We start from the raw sequence: 25,208 nt of genomic DNA, 5'->3' as shown, positions 1-25,208 counted from the left end.
CTCCTAATCCCACTGTCGTTTCCCGGCCGCTCTGAAGGCCACGAGCGCTCTGAAATAGGCTCGGATCACGGCCCAGCGGAAGGTGGCCACAGGATCGATTCCCATCAGCCCACAGATGAAAGCCTTTCGGCTGCTCTTCAGCAGAGCCACGATATCAGGACGCATGTGATCTGTGTTCTTCTCCCTGAAGTCCTGCAGGACACAGAGAACGTGTTATATACACACACACACACACACACACACACACACACACAGTGACACACACACACGACACACACACAGTGAAACGCACACACACACACCCAGTCACTCACACACAGACACACACAGGACTACACACACAACCTCACCCACACACAGTGACACACACACACCAACACACATCACACACTCTCACACAGACTCGCACACACACACACTGATATATTACACACACAGTGAATCACACACACACTATTCACACAAATACACAAAACACACACCCACACAACACAACATCATCACACACAAAAACACACACACGACAAACAAACACACAAACCATCACAAGAAACAACAAACACACACACACACAGGACCAGCACAAACACAATCCACTGCGACCCTCACACCACACACACACACACAAACACACAAATACACGCGCACAAACATAAAAACAACACACAAAACACACACACCACACACTAACACTCACAAAACACACACCCACCACACACCACAAACACACGCACCACAAAACACACAAAGACACCCACACACACAAACAAACAACACACACACACACAAAAACACACCACACAAACACCACACACAACAAACAAAACAAACACACACAAACACAAACACACACCACACACAAACACAAACACAAACACACAACTCATCACACACACGCACAACACCACCACAACACACTCGAAGCACACACACACACACCACACACACACACACACACCAACAAAAACACACAACACACACTCAGCGACTTCTCACACACACACACACACACGCATCACAAATCACACAACCGTGACACACAACAACACACAACAAACACAACCAACTCACACACACCACACAACACACACACAACCACACAACACCACTCACACACACACTCACTTCACAACACACACACACACCCACACAACACACACACACACCCACTCTCAACACACACACACACACACACACGCTCACTCACATCACTCACACACACACACACACAAACACAAACAAAGAAAAACAACACAAAAACCACACACAAAAACACAAAAAAACACACAACACCACACAAAAAAAAAACACACAAACAAAAAAAAACAACAAAACCAAAAACAAACACAAACAACCACACAAACAAGTGACACACACACAACACAAAACACACACAAACCAAAACACAAACAAAGTGAAAAACAACACACAAAAACACACAACCCACACACACACCACAACACACACTAACACCACACACACAACACACCCAAAACACACTCAAACAACAAAATTACACACACACACACACACACACAAAAAAGACACACACAAAAACACACAAACACACCCACACACACAAACGCACACATACACAAAAAAACAAACACACACACACACCACAAAAAAAACACTGTAACACACACAGCACACCCCATGTACACGCAAAACACACAACACAAACACACACACACAACCCACCACCACAAACACACAAACAACTCACACAAAAACAACACACATCACTCAAACACCCACAAACAAATTACACAAAACACACCCAATGAAACCAACCACACACACTAACACACCCAATACACAACACACACACAGAAAACACACACACCCACACACACCAACACACACCAACACACACCAACACACACACACCAACACAACCACCCCCTGGTAACCACACACCATAAACTACCCACACCCAACACAAAACAACACACAATACACACACAACCAACCCAACCACACCCCCCCAGTGACAAACACAAGCCCACACAAACACACTTCACACACGTCACACACACCACACCCACCACACCCAACACACTAACACACACAACAAACACTCACCACACAACACACAACAACCACCACAAACACACACCCCACACAACCAACACCCACCCCACACAGAACAAAACAAACACATACACCCACCACCACAACACACCACCACACACAACACACACACTACACCAACCCACACACCAAAAACACCCCACACACACAACCCACAAACACCACACACACACTCACCACACAACACAAACACCACACAAACCGTCCTACAAAACCCCAATACACACAACAAACACAAGAACCCCAACACAGAAACACCACAAACAACCACACACCCACACACACACACAAAACAACCCACACCGTCACACCACCCACATCAACAAACACACACACACAACTCACACATAACCACACATACACCACACACATAACAGTGGACACAACACACAATGACACACACCACACAAACCTACACACACACCATACACAACAGTGTCTCTCACACACATAACATTTAACTCTGCCCATCACAACAATCACATAACCCTACACATGAAACCACCACAATGACGGCACCCAACCAACCCACAACAAACCCAACTCACTGACCTTCCCATACACACTACGCATTACTCAACAGACCCTTGACACGCCACCAAAACCAACCACACCCCCCCCATCCGACATACACACACATGCAGTACACAATGTGATCACACTCCGACTACAGAAAAACAACTAACACACACTAAACACAAGTCCCCACAATTGTCACGCACACACCCACAACACAATCAAACCGTCACACTAACCACAAACCGACTTGTAACACCAATCACACAAACAACTAAACATCAACAAACACATTAGATTTACACAGCAACCATTGTAGTGCTTTACACTCACACACATTCAAGCTCTCACCTCTGCACGCTGGTTATTTAATTAACTGAAAGAAAGAATGAAAGATAAGGAAAGATGATAAAGAACGAAAAGAGAAAAGATGAAAGGCAGGGACCGACTCGAGAAAGAGAAGAACGGAAAAAGGAAAAGAAAGCAGCCCGCGTAAACTTCTCCCACAGAAAAAAGATTAGACGAGAAAGAGAAAACTACAACCCAAAGGGGGAGGGGGAACAAGATTCAAAGACAAAAGAGCACTGCAGTCTTTAAGGGGGGAAATCGCTATTATACGATAGAAAGGATACTAAACACAAAACGAGAGTCCAGGGACAAAGATTGTATCGGGAAAGAACACTCGGTGGCTCATATTAAAGAAAACACAGTTAAACGTTTGTTAAAAAGAACTCCTTTACTAAAATCAAAAACATTTATAATATATCAACAATTTGATAAAGTTATTTATAATAACCTATTCAAGCTTTTATCTCTTCATTCAGGGTCTATTTTTAGTTAAGAGAAAAGAAAGAAAGAAAGAGAGAAAGAAAAAGAAAGAAGAAAGAATAAAAGGAGCAAGAAAGAGAAGAGAAAGAAAAGAAAGAAATAAAAAAAGAAAGAAAGAAAGAAAGAAACCCTTAACTACATAAAAAACTAAATCACAAAAATACCATAGAGGAAAATCAGAAATAAAATATATATATAGTTGTGTGGGTATATATAATTATATATATATATATATACCCACATACACATGAATAACAAATGCATATAATGCTATAGGGATTTACAAATAAATATAAAATAAGCTTTCACCCAAAGTTTGATTTAGTAAATATACTACATTCTAAATACACAAATATAAAAAGAATCACAATATTTGATTAGCAAAGTAGTTAATTTTATACAAGAGCAGAGCATAAAATAAAAATAAAAAACTATAGCCATATAAAAACAAAGGTAAACAAAAAAGTACAATAAATAAAAACACAACAAAAATTACTAAAAATAAAAGTGAATTTAAAATAAAAAATATTAATAAAAACTATATCATCTTAATAACACAAAATAAAACTGATTTTAATATTTGTGATGACTATCCAGTTTCCTGACGTTATTAGCAACAGTATAATCAAACAACCAAGATCAATGATAATAAGAACTAAATAAAAGTAAGTGTGACTAAATCCATGTGAAATCGGCTTCTAGCTTAATATTTACTAAACATTTCTGTGAATCCAAATCAGTAACACTTTAAGAGAGGAAAACAAGTGATCGAGGGAGACCTCATAATGCAGTCAGACCAGAGACTCACTTGCACTCCTCTGTCCAAGCAGGTGGAGACAGCGTCCGGGGGGGGGGGTGGGCTTCTTACTGATGAGCCGCGATGCAGGCCGTGTTTATCGGTTTAACCGGATCATGTGCCCCAGCTGATGCCTAGGACTCGACCATACGCCTCCTGACACTGACACACACAACACACACACACCACACACACACACACACACACAACACAAACAAACACAAACACACACACACTACAACCAACCAGCAGCTACAACTAATCTGGTGTTATGAGCAGTACCAAGTAATTGGGTGTTATATACAACTACAACAACACCACATTATTAACCTTTTCAGATGTTAGGGTCCTTTTAATATGTTTTATTATATTGTCTAGAAGTATTACGGTAACACTGCTCACAATAAGAGTCTCATTGTTAAACATCAGTTAATGCTTTAATTAACATGAACTTACAATGAACAATATATTTTTAAAGCATTTGCGTATTAATCTTTTTTTAATGTTAGTTAATAAAAGTGTCTATGTTCATGTTAGCTCACAGCACATTAACTAATCTTAACAGATACAACTTTATAGTTTAATAATGGATATTTTTAACTAAGATTATTAAATGGCATATAAATATTGTTCATGTCGACTAATATAGTTAATTTTAACAAATGAAACCTTATTTTAAAGTGTTACCAAATATTATTTCATACTAACAACAACAAGAATCATAAATATAATAATAATAATAATAAAATATCTATTTTATTATGATTATTATTATTATTAATTAATTATTATGATTATTACTACTATTATCATTCTAATCCTTGTCAGGCATGTAATGTAAGGTTATCATAATTTCAAAAAATATATTATATTATTATTTTTAAAGTGACTATATAGTTTTTTTATCCTTTTATTATAAAAATGTCAAATAGTTTCTTTTTAAATCATGTTTCTCGTACAAAATTAACTTCTTTACTTAAAAAAAAATCTAAGAGAATTTCTGAAAACAATTAATAATATACATTTAATAATATCCTTAAAATAATTTAATATACATTTAAAAACAAATTAACAATAAATTTTTTTCAAATCTATAATAAAACAAACCAAAAAACAATTCTATAATCTTTCATTTTGTGTATAATTTATTTATTGTTTTTTACATAACATTAACTAAAATAAAACCAGTCATTTATATTTATTTATTGTTTTTTACATAACATTAATTACAAAGACTTTTTTATTTTTATTTCAGTTTATTTTAATATATCAAATTGAACAAAACGAAAATAAGAAGTGTTGCCTTTGCAACTAATAAAACGTTTTTAATATGGTTTTGGTTTTGAGTATCAGTTTTGTACTAAATAACCCAGGATCAGTTCACAGAAAGACAAAAACTTTGTATCTTTTATATTGATATTAAATACACAAAAGATCAAGATCTAAGCACTCTTTAGTTAGTTTATATTCTACGCCTCCAGTGTTGAAGGAATCATTAAATGTGAGCACAGAAGAAGCTCTCGAGGATGATCACTCGAGGTGGTGCTGTGTCACCTGCTCCAGCTTGAAGACGTGCTGGTTGAAGTAATGCTGCAGCGTCTCGTTGGCGAAGTTGATGCAGAACTGCTCGAAGCTGTTGTTCTCGTAGTCCTCGAAGCCGAAGATGTCCAGCACGCCGATGGACAGGATCTGAAACACACACGCACACACACACACACATCTCTCATCACAATGTGAAACTAACACTGATGCGTGACACGCGTGATTTCACTGCACCATGACGCTCAGTCAGAGCTGAGAGACATCGATGAGTAGACAAACAACGCCAGTAATGCGAGAAACTTGTGTATCACTACGATTATTGTTGTGTGAACAAAAAAACACACACCATACAAACCGCATAACACTACATCTGAAGAACTGTGAGCAGCTGACGCGTGTGTGAGTGTGGTGTGACTGAGTGCTGGTGTGGTGTGTGGTGGTGGTGTGTGTGTGTGTGTGGTGTGTGGAGTGATGTGAAATAGTGTGTAGTGTGAGGTGTGTTGTGGTGTGTGTGAGTGTGTGAGGGTGTGTGGGAGTGAGTGAGTGTGTGTGTGTGTGAGTGGGTGTGTGTGAGTGAGTGAGTGAGTGTGGGGATGTGTTGTGTGTGTGGAGTGTGTGTGAGAGTGTGTGTGAGTGTGTGTGTGCCTGTGTGTGTGTGTGCGTGTGTGTGTGTGTGTGTGAGTGTGTGTGTTGTGTGGTGATGAGTGAGTGAGTGAGTGAGTGCTGTGTGGTGTGTGGGTGGGAGTGCGTGGGGTGTGTGGTGTGTGTCGATGGAGTGTGTGGACGGGGGGGAAAGGTGGCGTGGTGGATGGGTGTATGGTGGACTGGGAGTGAGTGTGTGAGTGGGGGGTGTGTGTGTTTGTGGTGTGTGTGTGTTTGTGTGTGTGGGATGTGGTGAGTGAGTGTTGGAGTGGGGGAAGGTTTGGGTGGTAGTTGAGGGGGCGGAGTGGGAGTGGTGGTGTGTGTGGGTGGTGTGTGTGGTGTGGAGTGGGTAGTGGGTGTGATGGTGTCGTGGGTGGGATAGTGTGAAGGTGGGAATTCGGGGGGGACGTGGGGTGAGTGTTGGAGTGTGAGCTGGTGTGAGTGATCGTGAGTGGTGGTGTGTGTGTGTGTGTGTGGGTGTGTGTGGGAGAGTGAGTGGTGTGAGTGGTGGAAGGGCTGTGAGGAGGGGGGGGTGTGGGAAGGTTTTTGGGGTGGAGTGAGTGTGGAGAGGTGCGGTGGGTGAGTGGTGGTGGTGTGGTGTGTGTGAGAGAGTGAGTGAGTCCGAGTGATGTGAGTGATGTGAGTGTGTGAGTGTGTGTGTGTTTGAGTGTGGGTGGTGAGTTGTGTGTGTGTTTGTACCTTGTCTGAATCCTCCAGGTCTTTGTAGTGTGTGTGTGTGCGTGTTTGTATGTACCTTCTCGTTAATCCCCCAAGACTATTCCAGTCGAACAGAGCACCAAACACAGACATAACCAGCCTAACAGAGCACACATACATATATGCATACATAGACCATCCAATCCAGTCCCACCCCCGTCCCCGCCTGTGCAGACACACACCTGTCAATCACTGCCATCACACGCGTGTGTGCGTGCATGTGCGTGTGTGTGTGTGTGTGTTTACAGTCTCAGATCCTCATCATACAAACACACACACACATTCTCACTCACAGCCTAAATAAGGAAATACATTTTGCATTTTGTGAGGAAACGGGTGATGTTTTCCTGTAATCACCAGCATCTACAGACCCAGCGTTCAGCGAGAAGTAAAGATAAAACAAGCACAAAGCAGAAGTCGTGTTTGCTGCTTCAAGCACTGAGAGAAACTCTGATATCACAGTGAGATCGTGTTTCTGCAGGAGAAGTGTGTGTCTCAGGCTGGTTCAGGGGAAACTGTGGTCTCACACAATCAAATGTCCGTCAGTTCCTGCGTCACACGCCATCACAGGACTGATGAAAAACCTGTGTCTGTTTTCTGTAATTAATCACCATTAATCCCACCTAAATAAAAATACTTTAAAAATACAATTACTTCACATCCATTCTCCAGTAATTATTTTTTCAAGTGTTATTTATTCCAAATATTCCTCCGCAGTCTTCTGTGTGTTTTAGTGTGGTTTTTAGGTTTTAGTGTGGTTGAGTCCTCAGCAGATTTAAAGCTCAAGCGGCACACAGAATCCTCATGGCAACAGAACAGCACTTACTGTGACTCCCCAGACGAGCCACCAAAACATAAAAACATCTCCAGATGAACACCCTGGAAACGTGCACCAGATTCATAATAAAACACAAGCTCATGTTAATTACTCAAGAATTAAGAAGCTGAGAGACTCGAGGACATTCAGCACAAAAGCTGATGGATTTGAACGCAGACTAGATTCATAATAAAACACAAGCTCATGTTCAGTTCTGCAGAAGAAGCTCCTGCATTATTGATTCAACTTTTATTTTTAGCCAAACTCTGGAGGAGGGACGAAACATTATATAAAACACCCTCTGCGTGATTCATTCTTCACCACACTTTAACATTTAAAGGTTGAGAGTTTTGATCACATACAGGAAAATATAAGTATCGCTCATCGTTAAGATCACAGAAAAAACTGCATCTGTGTTGTGTCTGGAAAAATAAATCAAATCAGATAAAAATGAAAAAAATAAAATTCAAGTAAAATGAATAAATACTAATCAAATGTATTAAATCAATTATAAATAAATAAAAAATTACTAAAAAACTAATAAAGTTGCAAAATAAAAAATATATATAAAATCTATACAGAAATAAAAAAAAACACTTAAACCAAAATAAAAATAAATTAAAACTAAATGATTTGTGTGTGTTTTTGAACCGCTGGGGTTTCTGGATAAACCACTGAGTTTGTGTGTCTTTATTATAATAAAGTAAAAAAAAAAAAAAAAAAAAAATACAAATAAATAATTAAAGAAACAAAATAAAAATACATAACTGTACACCTCTTCTCAGTTGTATAATATTCTATAATGTTTTGTCTATTTTTTTTTATTTCTTATTTCCTGAATCTCTATTGGTACAACATGCCACTATCCAAATCGAAAAATAAATAAACAAATAAAATACAAATAAATAATCAAATCGTAAACACTTCTCAGTGGTATATTTCAAAATAGTGTCTATTTATGAACATGGTTCGAAAACAAAAATTAAAATAAAGAAATAAACAATAAACACATTTTACACTTTTTTCAGTTGTATAATATTCTGAAATGTTTTGTGTATTTTTTATTTTGTTTCCTGTATCTCTATTGGTAGAGCATCTAAAATGAATAGTAAAATAAATAATTAATATAAATAAAATGCATATAAATAAATAAACACATTTAAAAACAAAAGATTAAAATGGAAATTAATTAATTAATTAATTAAAATAAAGCAAGAAACAAATAAATGTGTGTTCAACTCTCCTCAGATCTTCAGTGTAATGTTCTGAGATGTTATCTGATGCTTCCATCACGTCTGGTTCAGTTGCTCTGTAAGATGCTTTATACACGAGCGCATGGTAAACACACAAATGTGAAGGTTTGAAGAAGACCTCAGCTGGGTCTGGACGCTGTAGAATGAGTTTGTTGTGTGGGTGGAAGGAGATGATGACACGGAGGAGATGGAGGAGCATTCAAGAGAAAACAGCTCACTCTAAGAAACCCCACACTCCTCACAAACCTCACAAAACCACCACACAAGACCACATCAGGCTCATGAAACACCCTGCAGAAGATCTGACTGAGCGTATGATGAAATAACTCTCACCTCGGATAGTTTGTACGGCACAATCAGTCTCTCGCCCACCGTCACCGTCTTTCGTGTGGTCAGAGCCTCGAAAAGCATCTCCTCCTTCACCTGCACATGAACCATGAGAGACGGTAGACTAAAACTGCAAAACTCTTAGCACCAATTTTAGCAGAAATCACTCAAACATCATAAAATTAAAAGAAAAACAATAACAAAACAAATCAAACTAATGAACACCCTCAACAAACCAAAATCATCAGCAGTATTAACAGTGCTGTGACTGTCAAATTGAGTTTCGAAATAAAATAAAATAAAATAAAATAAAATAAAATAAAATAAAATAAAATAAAATATTAGATGAGAAAACTTATTAAAAAAACATAAATGAAACAAGAAACTGATAAAGTGATACAACTGATCAAATAAAAACTTATAAAAAAAAAACTATAGAAATATTTAAAAAACTAAAAAATTACTAAAAATGACAAAACACATCAAAATTAATACTTTAAGAAATAAAAATAAAAAAGGAAAATGCAAAAATAGAAATTGTGTCAATTTCTGTGACAAATAATAAAGTTGTAAAATAAAAATTAAATTAAAAATTAAATTAAAAAAACTACAAAAATATATTTTAAAAACACAAAATGTAACAAAAAACAACAAAATTACTATTAAGGTAAATGAAAAAGAACATACAATTAAAAAAAAGCTTTAACTAAAATTAAGATGAATTTTTTTTTCAAAATTTGAATCAATTCTATAATAATATATAAATGATACTAATACTAAATAGTATTATTTTGCTAATCCAAAATATGCATAAATTCTATAATAATATATAAATGAAAATAGTATTATTTTTGAATTCAAAACTATGATTAAAACTTATAATAAATATATAAATGATACTAAAATAATATTTTTTAATTCAAAAATATGAATAAATTCTATAATAATATATAAAATGATATAGTATTATTTTTAATTCAAAATATGATTAAATTCTATAATAATATATAAATGATACTAAAATAGTATTATTTTTAATTCAAAATATGATTAAATTCTATAATAATATATAAATGATACTAAAATAGTATTATTTTTAATTCAAAATATGAATAAATTCTATAATAATACTAAAATGATACTAAAATATAGTATTACAATTCAAATATGAATAATTTCTGTATAATAATAAAAATGATACTGAAATAGTTCAGTGAAGCTCAACTAAATGCTTTATAGAAGCAGGTGGAAACCATCAAAGAGTCATAATGACACTCATCTCCATCATCAAATAATGATTCAGTCCTCAGTGACCGCGAACCTCAAGACAAAAACGAAATCACCCAATCATTAATCACATACAGCAAAATAAAATGAAACAAAATAAAAATGTAAAATGCAAAAAATTCATTAAAAAAATAAAACTAAATAAAATAAAAATGTCAAATGCTAAAAATTAATAAGATAAAATAACACAAAATAAAACAAAATGAAAATGAAACAAAATTAAATTAAGAAATAAAATAAAATAATAAACAAAACAAAATTACGTAATAAACTTGTGATCACTGCATGTGACTCCAGAGGGGAGAAAAGTAGTTGAGAGGGCTGCAGATGTTTTGTGGAGGCGCCTCATCACCTCAGCAGTTCAGAGACGACAGGAAGCACCTCAGGGTTCCAGATATCACACCAAAGAAAAAATACACGTCTTCTTCTTGTAACGGATATTCCCCAGCAGAAGGATCGCAGACAGTAAAGAAAAGATTCTGCGGAGAACAAAACCTGAGTCAAATCTCTCAATAAAGCACGCAGAAAACTGACAACAGAGAACATCATCCAAACCCCGCCCCTTAATGTCACGTCAGCCAATCAGATGTCGGCAAAACCCGAACATCATCCAAACCCCGCCCCTTAATGGCATGTCAGCCAATCAGATGTCGGCAAAACCCAAACATCATCCAAACCCCGCCCCTTAATGGCACGTCAGCGAATCAGATGTCGGCAAAACCCAAACATCATCCAAACCCCGCCCCTTAATGGCACGTCAGCGAATCAGATGTCGGCAAAACCCAAACATCATCCAAACCCCGCCCCTTAATGGCACGTCAGCCAATCAGATGTCGGCAAAACCCAAACATCATCCAAACCCCGCCCCTTAATAGCACGTCAGCCAATCAGATGTCGGCAAACCCTAACGCAGGAAATGACTGACAGGCAGAGAGCGTTTTAAGGTGAGCTGTCTGGGGTTTTTCAGGCTGTAACTCACTGTTTTCTGGTGGCCGGCAGGAAGCCCACCATCTCCATGGCCAGCTGCAGGCGCTCGAAGTCATGCTTCAGATCTTCACCTTCCACCGTGAAGCAGTCCTGAGCCAATCACAACACACTGAGCGTTAACAAAGACACAAAACAGACCCACATTTAACCTTTATTCATGCTCGACAGAAGATTTGTTTTTGCATGAAGTATCCCTGTAATAAAGTGCAATAAAATAAGCGTTATCTGAAATAAAATATAAAAAAAATATTTTAAAATTATATTAAAATATATCAAAATTAATTATATAGTTTATGATTACTTTTAAAATTATATTAGCATTTAATAATTATTATAATATATCATATGGAAAAAAAAATATTTTATTTTTTATGGATGAATTATCACTTTAATAAAGTGCAGGTAACAGGGTTATTAGATTTAAATAAAACTAAAACCATAAATATAAAAAATAAATACAAATAATTCGCTACTTGAAATAACTAAATGTTAACTTAAAATAAAATGTATAAAAAAATAAAATTATCTAAAACATATTAAAATAATTTTAATTAATGTTCAATAATTATTCATTTCACTGCTTATGAATTCTTATTATTAAAAAAAAGACAACTTGAGCTAGTTGCCAAGGCAACATTTCTCATTTTCATTTAGCTTAATTTTAATTGAAATACAAATTTATAAAAACTATATAAACATTAAAAAATAAACACACAAAAAACTTCTAAAGTAATTAAAAAAAATTAAATTACTAAAACTTTAGATAAAATTATAAATATAAAATATAAAAAATAAATAAAACTTATTAACTTAACTTAATAAAAATTTAATATACAAATAAAAACTATGACAGTATCTCAGTAATAGTAAAATAATGCGGGTAGGTAAGCAGTTTAATACAGTGTAGGCCTAGGACAGACAGAAACAGAGGAAGTGAGGCGGCGAGAGACACACGACTTCCTGTTGACCCTAACAACAGCCTGATGTTAGTGTTCGGATCACTGTAACGAGTGTTCGGGATTTACGACCCACAGACATCTCAGAATCAGTCGGTGACAGTAAAACCAGGTTCTCAAACAGCCGATCATTAAACTGATTTCAAGAGCAGCTCTCAGAACAAAAGAGCAGCACAACGGTCTCTGGATGACACTGATGATGTATAAAACCATTAAAACTGTGCTGAGACAAGAACTAAACAAACGCAAACTAGAATCAATAAGATTTCTCTGGATTCTAGAGGCAAAAATAAAATCAAATAAACATTTGAAGCATTAAAAATGAATATTTCAATATGAAATAAAAATAAATAAAATGAAAACTAAATTCAATGTAATAAAATAAAACAAACAAAATTAAATGAAATTTAGAAATAGAATAATATAAAATAAAATAAATTTAAAAAAACAAAAAAAAATAAATAAAATAAAATAATAAAATAAAATAAAATAAAATAAAATATATATATCTGAAAAAAAAGCAAAAAAAAAAAAAAAAAAAAAAAAAAAAAAAAAAAAAAAAAAAAATAAAATAATTTATAAAAATAAAATAAAATAAAATAAAATAAAATAAAATAAAATAAAATGCAAAAAGGTTTCTTTTAAAATCCTGGTCTGTGCAGATGAGCATAAATTCAAATAAATAAATATATGAAACACTAAGGGAAAAAATAAATAAATAAATCTCAAATTTGATCTACGCGACAGCTTACAGTGGAGTGAAATAAACATTAGTAGCAATCAGAGCCCATCCTCCCTATACGCAAAAGTATGCAGGCTGCTTAAGGCCCCCGAAAAACACCAGGGGGTCCCCTTGCTCTCAAAGATTATTTAATTTTAGTTTCGTTTTTTTGGCCAGTGGTTATGAAAACATGAATGTTTCTAATCTTAATCTCGATCGCCATCTCTACCTATCACGTCAACTACATTCACAATCTCCAGCTCTAAACAAAAACAACACCCTACCCCGATCGCTTTCTGTGCACGAGTCGAGATGTGGAGAGAAACATGGACAGATATTGGCTACTTTGTGGCTCTGGCAATAATAAACACTTGTGAGTAACTGGTAATACAGTCTACTCTACAGTTTTCTGAGTAATACTTAAGGAATAATACTTTTAAGTATTTTTAGGAAGATTAGACCCTTCCTATCAGAGCAGTCTGCGTGACTGACTGACTGTCTAGTGTCTACAAGATCCATAAGTCTATTAAGACGTCTCAAATCGAGTCAAAGTGTCCCTCTCCCATCAAGCACCTCATTAAACGCTGCTAATTAGATTTGGTCGTTTACTCACACAGACACAAATAATGCAGCAGAAGGGACAAGAAGAAAGCGAACGGGAGAAGAGCACAACGGGGAGAAGCTTCACACACGGAACACACTTACACACACACACACACACACACAGATACACACACACACTAGGCCTAGCACACACACACACACGACATCGGTCTCAGACACACACACACACACAAGGTTAATTTCCACACACAGTGCACAGTCTGTGGACTTTCTTTTGTTATCTGGAAGGCAGACACACACGGTTAAGAGCTACAGACATACACCATCTGGCCTCATCGCCACACACACACACACACAGAGTATAAGACACACACACACACACAAGCAAGTTAGACACACACACACACACACACACACACATACACGACTATACGACACACACACACACACACACATGACACACACAAGTGTTACACACACATACACACACACACACACACATGACTAAGACACACACACACACACACACGAGGCAGACACACACACACTGTAGCATCACACACACACATGCACACACACACACACACACACACGACATCGCCAAGACACACTCACACACAGGACTATATAAGACACACACACACATATAACACACACACACACACACACACACACACACACACACGACTATAAGACACACACACACACACACACACAAGTGTTAGACACACACACACACACACACACTCACACACACATGACTAAGACACACACACACACACACACGAGGTTAGACACACACACACACACGAAAGGTTAGACACACACACACACATGGACACACACACACGACTATAAGATACACACACACACACACACACACACACACACGAGTATAAGACACACACACACACACACACACACACGAGGCTGGACACACACACACTCACACACACACACACACACACGACTATATGACACACACACACACACACACACGACTATAAGATGACATTACACACGAGGCATATACACACACATCGCACATAAGACACACACACACACACACACACACACACACACACGAGCAGATACACATACACACACACACACACACACACGACTATACTACACACACACACACATGACTATAAAGAACACACAATTAGGGTGTAAAAACTCACTCGCAAAGAGACAACATTACACACACACACACACACACACACACACATGACTAAGACACACATACACACACACATCGAGGTTAGACACATTACGCCTGCAAGATATACACACACACACACACACACACACACACACCACTATATGACACACATACACACACACACACACACACACATGACTATAAGATACACACACACACACACACACGGCAGACATACACATACACATACACACACACACACACACACGAGTGTATGATGACAATACACACACACACATGACTATATGACATGGCCACACACACACACACACACATACACACACACACGACTATAAGACACACACACACACACACACACACACACACACACACACACACACACACACCACAGACATCTGACACACACACACACATGAGCTATAAAGACACACACACACACACACACACACACACGAGTGTTAGACACACACACACACACACACACACACGAGTGTTAGACACACACAGGGGTGTAAAAACTCACTCGCAAAGAGACAACATTACATTTCCTTTCTTTACTAAACTGAATTTAATCAGGATTCATTCAGTTCAGTGCAATTAGAGTCAATAAAAAGTACTTAATGTATATTATTTTAATCATGTTATATTATATATTTCATCAGATGTATGTGTATGTATGTGTTCACTATTATTCATGTGCGCCTCCAAATATGCTGACTACTGTCACCGTGGTAACAGCGGCACCCGGCAACAGCCTCAACATCATCCAGCCAACATCATCCACCTCTATTACATGCCGGGGATTACAGTCCATCACAAAAAGAAAATAACAGCCTCAACATCATCCAGCTCTTTGTGTTGCCGGGGATTACAGGGCATGTCTTTCAGAAAATGAGCTTAGAGGATGTTTTTCTGCATGTTGTGCTTTTCATTCGGAACGAACGCAGACAGACGCATCTACAATAACCGCACTCTCAAATCTGGTTTATGTCCGGTTTGAGCAGCTGTACCTGGTTCAGGTAATGATACTCCTCTGGTTTGAGGAGATGAAACGCTTTTCTTTCTTCTTCACTCGCTCCGGCCAGCAGGTAGTAAAACACATGATAGTTTCTATGAGAGAGAGAATATTATACAGTATAAATCAAATAAACACTGACCAGTGCTCTAAATAATAACAACAAACAAATAATTTTAGGTAGAAATAAATGATATCATGTGACGTACCTCTCACTGTGCTCCTGATAAACTAGTCGGGATTTTTCCAGAAGATACTTCTCCACATAAGCTCTGAAATCAATAATCAATGGAAATATATATATATATATAGTACAACAGTAAAAAAACAAAACACTAATAAAAAACGAACATATATAATTACACAAAACAACTAATACAAATTCCCAATACCACTAAACCACAAGACTGAACATATTTATTTATATAAATCAGCTTTTATGATTTCTCAATAGCACTAAGCCACATTGCTATTCCGATTTTATGTCCAAGGCTGTCCCATAAGGTAGGCATCGTCTTATAAGATGATAATATTTAGTATTAAATTCATTCACTACTTAAAAGTATCAATAAAAGTAATTTAATCTAAATAAAATTGACTATATCAGCCAATATGTGTGTGCGGTGCATGAATCTCTTATTCCACATGTGTTGCACTCTTTGGGTTGCTGGTTATATGTAGAACACTTTAAAGGCCTTATGTAGACAACAAACAGGACAGTCAACGAGGTTTCTGAGCAGAAAAAGAGCGTCTCACCCTCTCACAGTCCCGCTCTCCTGATAGTTGACTTGAATAAACTTGCCAAAGCGGCTGGAATTATTATTATGGGCTGTTTTGGCATTTCCAAAAGCCTGAAAAGGAAAAACAAAAAAACACAAACATTAAGAGACAAAAACATAACTATAGTGGAGAAAAACAACACGTACGTGTATTTCAGATCAACATCTGGAAGCATATAGATCATGTAGAGATGGTTTATGCCTCATAAATTCAGACCAGAACGTGACGACAGACTAGCAGACACTTTTAGTCACACATCTCTCTGAGTCTGATGGACGATTCCTTTAGGAAAGACAGCCCAGGTGAACAGGGTAAAAAAAATCTAAATAAAAAATGAGGAAATCCAAACATTTTTTCTGAAATGTTGTTTAAATACGTAAATGAGGCATTATCTAATTAAATATGCAGTAATACGCAAATATTTCCGGAACAACAATCTAAACATTGGGTAAATCCAGGTTCTAAATATGTGTTTGATTTTGTTGACATGTTAGAGTTAAAGGTTTTTACAGAGGGATTTTAAATGTCTCTTTTTATCACTCCATTAATAAGAACTGACAGAAAACAAAAAAACATTTTCATGATTGTTTTAGGAATAAAATGTTGTATAGGTGAACGAAATATGAAAAAACCCCTCAGTAAAAACCTTCAGAATATAGATAGCAATAAAACTCTAAGTTTTGGTGTGTGTAAGTGCTGCTGAAATGGAGAAACTAATTAATTTTGAGAAAAAGGCCTTTAAAAATATGCATTGTAACTGAAATCTACAGCCACACATAAATAAAGTGGAAAAATAAACAAGCAAATGATATATTCACAAACCCCTCAGTATAAACCTTCAGAATATAGATAGCAATAAAACTCTAAGTTTTGGTGTCTGTAAGTGCTGCTGAAGTGAAGAAACAAAGTAATTTTGAGAAAAAGGCCTTTAAAAATATGTATTGTAATTGAAATCTATAGGCGCAAATAGATAAAGTGTAATAAAATAAAAATCAGTGTTAATGATATATGAACAAACCCTTCTGTAAAAACCTTCAGAATATAGATAGCAATAAAACTCTAAGTTTTGGTGTATTTAAGTGCAAAGTAATTTTGAGAAAAAGGCCTTTAAAAATATGCATTGTAACTGAAAAAACTAAATGAAACATAAAAAAAACAAAAAAAAAAAAAAAAATAAAAAAAACAAGCAATTGATATATGAACAAACCCTTCAGTAAAAACATTTAGAATATAGACAGGAATAAAACTCTAAGTTTTGGTGTATTTAAGTGCTGCTGAAGTGGAGAAACAAACTCATTTTGAGAAAAAGGGCTTTAAAGATATGCACACTAAAATAAAAATACACACACAAAAAATCAAAAAAAAAGTGCAATAAAAGAAACGCTTAAAAGTGTATTTTGGATGTTTTCTCTACACTAGTCTGAAAAAAAACACAGAAAAGCCAAAAAGCTTAACATCTCAAAACTGCCCAGTGCATAAAAAAAAACAATGTTTTGTGTCTGCAGTGTCACGGCTTAAAGCAGCAAATGCCTGAAACTCTCAGATACGTTCAGAAGAGTAAATCCTTCTCCAGACTCAGACTGACCCAGTGAGACCCATTTCAATTAAAACTTTATGATGTGGAACCACGAGTCCCTGCCGCTGCTTTCACAGCAGCTCATGCAGAAACACATCACGCTCACGGGCCTTCGCTTCATTTTCTCCACAGGGTTCCTTCATGTGCTCAGAGTCTGTAGAGTTTATACATGGAACCATGTGGAGAGTTTCTGATGATTTTTAGATAAAAGTAAAAAATATAAACTTCAATATGACTTAGTTTTAAAAAAATATTATGTAAATATCAACATGCATATTACTTTAAACATTTACTAGATCAATTTAAATATATTTAATTAATATCACAATTTTATATAAATTATATTAGGTGAACAACAATTAGAAGAAGTAACAAATAAAATAAGATGAATCGTCCCATTTGGAAGCTATAAGTCTATAAGCCACACACAGGACTGCTGACGGCCGAGGAGGTGAAGTTTTAAATAAACACAGCCTGCACCACGTGAAGTCGAGGGCTAAATGTGTGAGACAGGAGGCTTGAGGATTGCTAAATGACAAGAAACGTGTGAACATGATGAAGTGAACATAAACAGGGCTGGACTCTCCGCTGAGATCTGGAGGTGTGTTCAGACCACCCCGATAACACAGCACTGAACCCGACTCGATCCGGCCTGCGATTCAAAGCTCGACTGTAACAGCAGCCAAAGAAAAAACACACTTTACCGTGTCATTTTTGGACAATTGTACAACATGGTTTACACTGAAGTACTTTAGAACACCATAGCATGGTGCATGAAAACAGCTATGCATCATACAGTCTGCTATTTTTTATAAACACATTATAAGTAGAAACCTTTGAAACACAAACATGATGATCAGGTCAGTTGCATAGTCGCAGGCAGTAGTTTTCAGTCACAGAGCCCTGTAATGTGCTCGAATGATTCTCTGTTTCGTCTCCCATGTGGTTTGACACTTTATTCCCTCTGCATTTGCTCATAATGGAGGTTCTCCATGGTTTCTGTCAAACAGCAGGGACCCCGGGGCCGTTTACACCCGGTCACTTCCTGTTAACCAACAAGAAAAGCACAAGTTCACACCCTCGCTGCTGGACAGGGAGGATCTGCTCCCACTGGTTTAGAGAGGACGGATGCTGAAAGGTCAATTACTCTGTCACCGCTTCAGACTAAAGGGTCACCACATCTCTCGTCTCTCGAGGCACTTTATTAGCCACACACTTTCCATCACACCAACACAAACGCTCACTTAACAAATTCATGTACATTTAAATTAATTCCAATTAAATAATTTAACAAATATTTAAATAATAATTATATTATTTATAAATATTTATAACATTTATAAATACATATTTAAAAATATATTTAAAAACTTAAAAAACATTTAAGTAATATTTAAATTATTATAAATATAATATATTAAAAAATCCAAATAAACTCAAATAAAATATTTAAATAATATTTACAATTATTCAAAATGTCCAATAAAATAAATATCACCCATATTTTCAAAAAGTAAATTTAAAAATAACTTTACAATATGTAAATGCTATTTAAAATTATTCAAAATACACACATAAATTAAAAATATTTAAAATATCACTTTTCATTTTTCCCTCTGTGATCCCATGAAATTACGTTGTTTAAAAATATTTAAATAATATTTTAAATATAACTATTTTATGAATTCAAAATAAAATATTAAAATAAATTTTTTTTTTTTTTTTTTTTAAATATGTAAAAACACTTTAATAATATTTACAATTATTTAGTATACATAAAAAATAATTTTTAGGCAACGCTATAGTACTCAGCTGCCTAATTAAACAATAATAGTGCAATACTGCACCCGGGCAATTCCTACTCAGCTGACTAATTAAACAATAATAGTGCAGTACTGAAGATACTGTAAATAAGCTCCCAGCCCACGCCTGCGAACACAAACGCAGAGGATCAGCATCGCTTTAAAATACCTCATAGTTCAACCAGCTGCAGGCAAGAGTCGACCTATATAAAGATCCAGGATCAGACAACCATCACAAAACAGGTCTCAGATCAGCGTAAGACACGTGTAAAAAAAACATAACGCAGCGCTAAACGCTAGATACAGACACTCGAGATACAAAGGTCAATATTTCACAAGGTCAATTACACACACACGCACACACACACACCTGCCTAATATGCAAACACACACACAAAGGCTTTGCATTAAAATGCCTTGGGCTAAAACTGACATTAACTGCACAAACACTCACACAAAGTTCAGACAATTCTGCATAAAACAAAACAAAACAAAAACAAGATGCTTTCAACATCAAACTGTATTTGCAACTAAATTGACTTATGCAATATGAGAAACTTTCACATACCAATAGTCTGCATGGCCATGTTGGAATAAAATAATAAATTTAAATTTAAATTTAAATAAATAAATAAATAAATAAATAAATAAATAAATAAATAAATAAATAAAAATTCTAAATAAATAAATAAATAAATAAATAAATAAATAAATAAATAAATAAATAAATAAATAAATAAATTAATTAATTAATTAATTAATTAAGTGTTGAAAGCTAGGAAGAAAAAAATAAAATAAAATAAAATAAATAAAATTAAAATTAAAATCCCTTTAGGCCAGGTTTACGAAACTAAACCACAAAATATACAGTTTGCCAAACCATCACGACTGACAGCTTCTGTCATCCGATCCCATCAGGACCCATTTGTTTCATGTCAGCTACATAATCACTGCTCAAGACATGTCTAAAGAGAACCGTTTCTCTGCGTAATAATAATAAATAATGTGAAATCACTCCATTATTTCTGTATTACGTGTTTGTTCTGGGTGAGAAGTAGAGCGTAATCGTTCAATCAGTCAGTGTTCAGCGATTCAGGATTCAGCTTCAGGGGTTTTTATCAGTCAAGCATCAATAGTCCTGCTGCAAGACAAATTAACTATTAAAAAGTAGAAATATTCTATATAGTCCCTCAATCAATCACGAGTCCCTAAAAACTGCAGATATGATCATAAAATAATTAGAAAATGTATATATAATGTTACATCATAGGACAGCACACTAGATGTGATCATATTAAAAACACATTGAGTTTCTAATGACAATAGCAGAAGTCTGAAGGTTTGTTTGGGCTGAAGGGAATAATTCATGGCTTCATTTAAATGTTCAGTTCTCCTTCTGTAATGCCTCAGAGAAGCCTTAAACTTCTTATTCTGGTTTTACAAGAGGAACTGCTGCACACACGAACCACGTAGATTAATCAGGCTAAATGAGGATATATCATTGATTTCCTATTGTTTATAATTAAAATACCGTTATAAAATCTAGTCAAGACTAATGATGATCCAAACCCACAATCTACCCATAAAAGAAAACATCTGATTACAGAAGTAAAAACTCATTTTTACTTCTGTGATGTGAATTTCCAAGAGAAACAGGATATTTAATGAAAGAGGACAGGTGGGCGGAGACTCGATTTTATCCATAAAAGCGCTTTTCGATTGACGTGGAGTAGCGAAGGTGTCTTAAAAGAATGAGAAGACAGATTGAATGGCGATTTGCACCCAACTAGTTATTTTCACTACTACTGGAAACACCAGTATCCCACAAGATAAGAAAGTTATTATATTTAAATAAGTCATAAAAATATATAACATTTAAAAAGAAAAAAATAAGTCATAAAATAAAAATATATATGAAATCCAAAAATAATAAATGTTTATATACATGATAAAGTATTAAAATAAAACAAATAAAAATAAAAAAAAAAAACAAAAATATATATATATATATATATATAAAAAACCTTAGATGATTCTCTCACTGGGACAACTATGAATGCTAACTAATTAACTAACCAGTTATTTTGCTACACTGGTTAATCCTGTAGTAACCCACAAGAAAGTTATTACATTGTGATAGAAACATTATAAAAGATAAAACTCTTCTCTATAACATACACTACCAGTGATTTTTAATAAAGTTACATAATGTTTTGTTAAATTCAACATGAAATCAATAAACTGTACTGACTTCTGATCTTAGCTTTATTTCTACCTCTGTGTGATTCTGTGTTCACTTCAGATTTTGTCAAACAATGAAATAACATACAAAACATATCAATATGACAAAAAAACATAAAAATCTGTAAGATCATCTAAAATTCTGAGCTCATTTGTGCTGCTCTGCAGATGAAACTTAATTGCACACTCAAGATTCCATGCAGTTGCTAGGGTGTTCTAAGTGGTTACTGGGTTTCTAGGCAGTTGCAAGGGTGTTTGCATGGTTGCTAGGGTGTTCAGGTAGTTGCTATGCAGTTGCTAGGGTGTTCTGAGTGGTTATTGGCTTGCTAGGCAGTTGCTAGGGTGTTCAGGTTGGTTGTTTTTCATTGTTATGCAATTGCTACAGTTGCTAGGGTGTTCAGGTGGTTGCTAGGCAGTTGGTAGGGTGTTCATTGGGTTGCTAAGCAGTTGCTAGGGTGTTCTGAGTGGTTTTTGGCTTGCTAGGCAGTTGCTAGGGTGTTCAGGTTGGTTGCTTTTCATTGCTATGCAATTGCTACAGTTGCTAGGGTGTTCAGGTGGTTGCTAGGCAGTTGCTATGGTGTTCAGGTGGTTGCTAAGCAGTTGCTAGGGTGTACTGAGTGGTTATTGGCTTGCTACTGAGTGACTAAAGGCTTGCTAGGCAGTTTCTAGGGTGTTCTGAGTGGCTAAAGGCTTGCTATGCAGTTGCTAGGGTGTTTAGATGGTTGCTATGCAGTTTCTAGGGTGTTCTGAGTGGCTAAAGGCTTGCTAGGCAGTTGCTAGGGTGTTTGGGTGGTTTCTAGGCAGTTGCTAGTGTGTTCTGAGTGTTTATAGGCTTGCTAGGCAGTTGCTATGGTGTTTGGGTGGTTGCTATGCAGTTGCTAGGGTGTTCGGGTGGTTGCTAGGGTGTTCTGAGTGGTTATAGGCTATAAAATAAATCTAAAAATAAGAATATAAAAAGTTTATATTAATAATAATATTTTGGAAGTTGCAAATGCAGTGTCATTAATTACTATTTGCTGGAAAGATATTTCGAACTGATTTTTTTAAAGATCAAACCATGGGAACAAGAGCTCAGACATGAAGTGCTATTGATTTCAGCTTTCTGTTGGTCCAGCTGATGAGACTCAGACCGAAGCAAGAGACAGACAGAAATAAAAAGGCCACTGAGTGTAGTCCAGTCGAGTCTTGCCAAAGAACACAGGAATAATGATTCTGTTCAGTACAGCATGTTCAGAGGACTGAGAGAGAGAGAGACTGGATGTGGGTGTGATACAGATAACAGATGTTCTGTAGAAAGCGAGAGGGAAGCGTGAAGAGGAGAGAACGAGTCTTATCTAACACAAGATTACAGTGTTCAGGTTCAGTCAAGTCTGATGTTCTCCACACCATCTGAACAACAAGAAAACACAAATTATATGAGTCAACATCACTATAAAAGCTACACACACATTGCTCAGGGGCTCCCAGCTGTTTTAGTGCATTGCTATGCTGTTGTTAGCGTGGTTACTATGCAGTTTCTAGGATGTCCTTGGAGGTTGCTATGCAGTTTTTATGGTGTTCTGAGTGTTATTGCATTGTTATGCAATTTCTGGAATGTTCTCTGTAGTTGCTATGCAGTTGCTTAGGTGTTCTGCTTACGCATTATTGCGTTGCTGTGCAGTTGCTAGGGTGTTGTGGATGGCTGTTATGCAGTTGCTAGGGTGTTCTGAGTGGTTATTGTGTTGCTATGCAGTTGCTAGGGTGTTGTGGGTGGTTGCTATGCAGTTGCTAGGGTGTTCTGAGTGGTTATTGTGTTACTATGCAGTTTCTAGGGTGTTGTGGGTGGTTGCTATGCAGTTGCTAGGGTGTTCTGAGTGGTTATTGTGTTGCTATGCAGTTGCTATGGTGTTCTGAGTGGTTATTGTGTTGCTATGCAGTTTCTAGGGTGTTGTGGGTGGTTGCTATGCAGTTGCTAGGGTGTTCTGAGTGGTTGTGTGTTGCTATGCAGTTGCTAGGGTGTTCTGAGTGGTTATTGTGTTGCTATGCAGTTGCTAGGGTGTTGTGGATGGTTGTTATGCAGTTGCTAGGGTGTTCTGAGTGGTTATTGTGTTGCTATGCAGTTGATAGGGTGTTCTGAGTGGTTATTGTGTTGCTATGCAGTTGCTAGGGTGTTGTGGATGGATTTGTTATGCAGTTGCTAGGTTGTTCTGAGTGGTTATTGTGTTGCTATGCAGTTGCTAGGGTGTTCTGAGTGTTTGTGTGTTGCTATGCAGTTTGCTAGGGTGTTGTGGATGGTTGTTATGCAGTTGCTAGGGTGTTCTGAGTGTTTATTGTGTTGCTATGCAGTTGCTAGGGTGTTCTGAGTGGTTATTGTGTTGCTATGCAGTTGCTAGGGTGTTGTGGATGGTTGTTATGCAGTTGCTAGGGTGTTCTGAGTGGTTATTGTGTTGCTATGCAGTTGCTAGGGTGTTCTGAGTGTTTATTGTGTTGCTATGCAGTTGCTAGGGTGTTCTGAGTGGTTATTGTGTTGCTATGCAGTTGCTAGGGTGTTGTGGATGGTTGTTATGCAGTTGCTAGGTTGT

General features: G+C 36.2%; 1 long non-coding RNA gene across 1 annotated transcript; it reads right to left on the bottom strand.

The window, feature by feature from the left end:
* Positions 1–11,236: 11,236 nt before the first annotated feature.
* On the bottom strand, positions 11,237–17,573 carry LOC109071671. The gene is made up of 5 exons (XR_006153560.1): positions 17,005–17,573; positions 16,458–16,520; positions 16,244–16,343; positions 11,799–11,896; positions 11,237–11,298 (listed from the first exon to the last, which is right to left on the bottom strand). It is a non-coding gene; the product is annotated as an uncharacterized LOC109071671 (long non-coding RNA).
* Positions 17,574–25,208: the final 7,635 nt, after the last annotated feature.

Source organism: Cyprinus carpio, chromosome A25 (genome assembly GCF_018340385.1).
Source record: "Cyprinus carpio isolate SPL01 chromosome A25, ASM1834038v1, whole genome shotgun sequence".
Classification (NCBI taxonomy): domain Eukaryota; kingdom Metazoa; phylum Chordata; class Actinopteri; order Cypriniformes; family Cyprinidae; genus Cyprinus; species Cyprinus carpio.
Note: the sequence above shows the minus strand (reverse complement) of the source record. Positions and strands in the feature narration are given on the sequence as shown.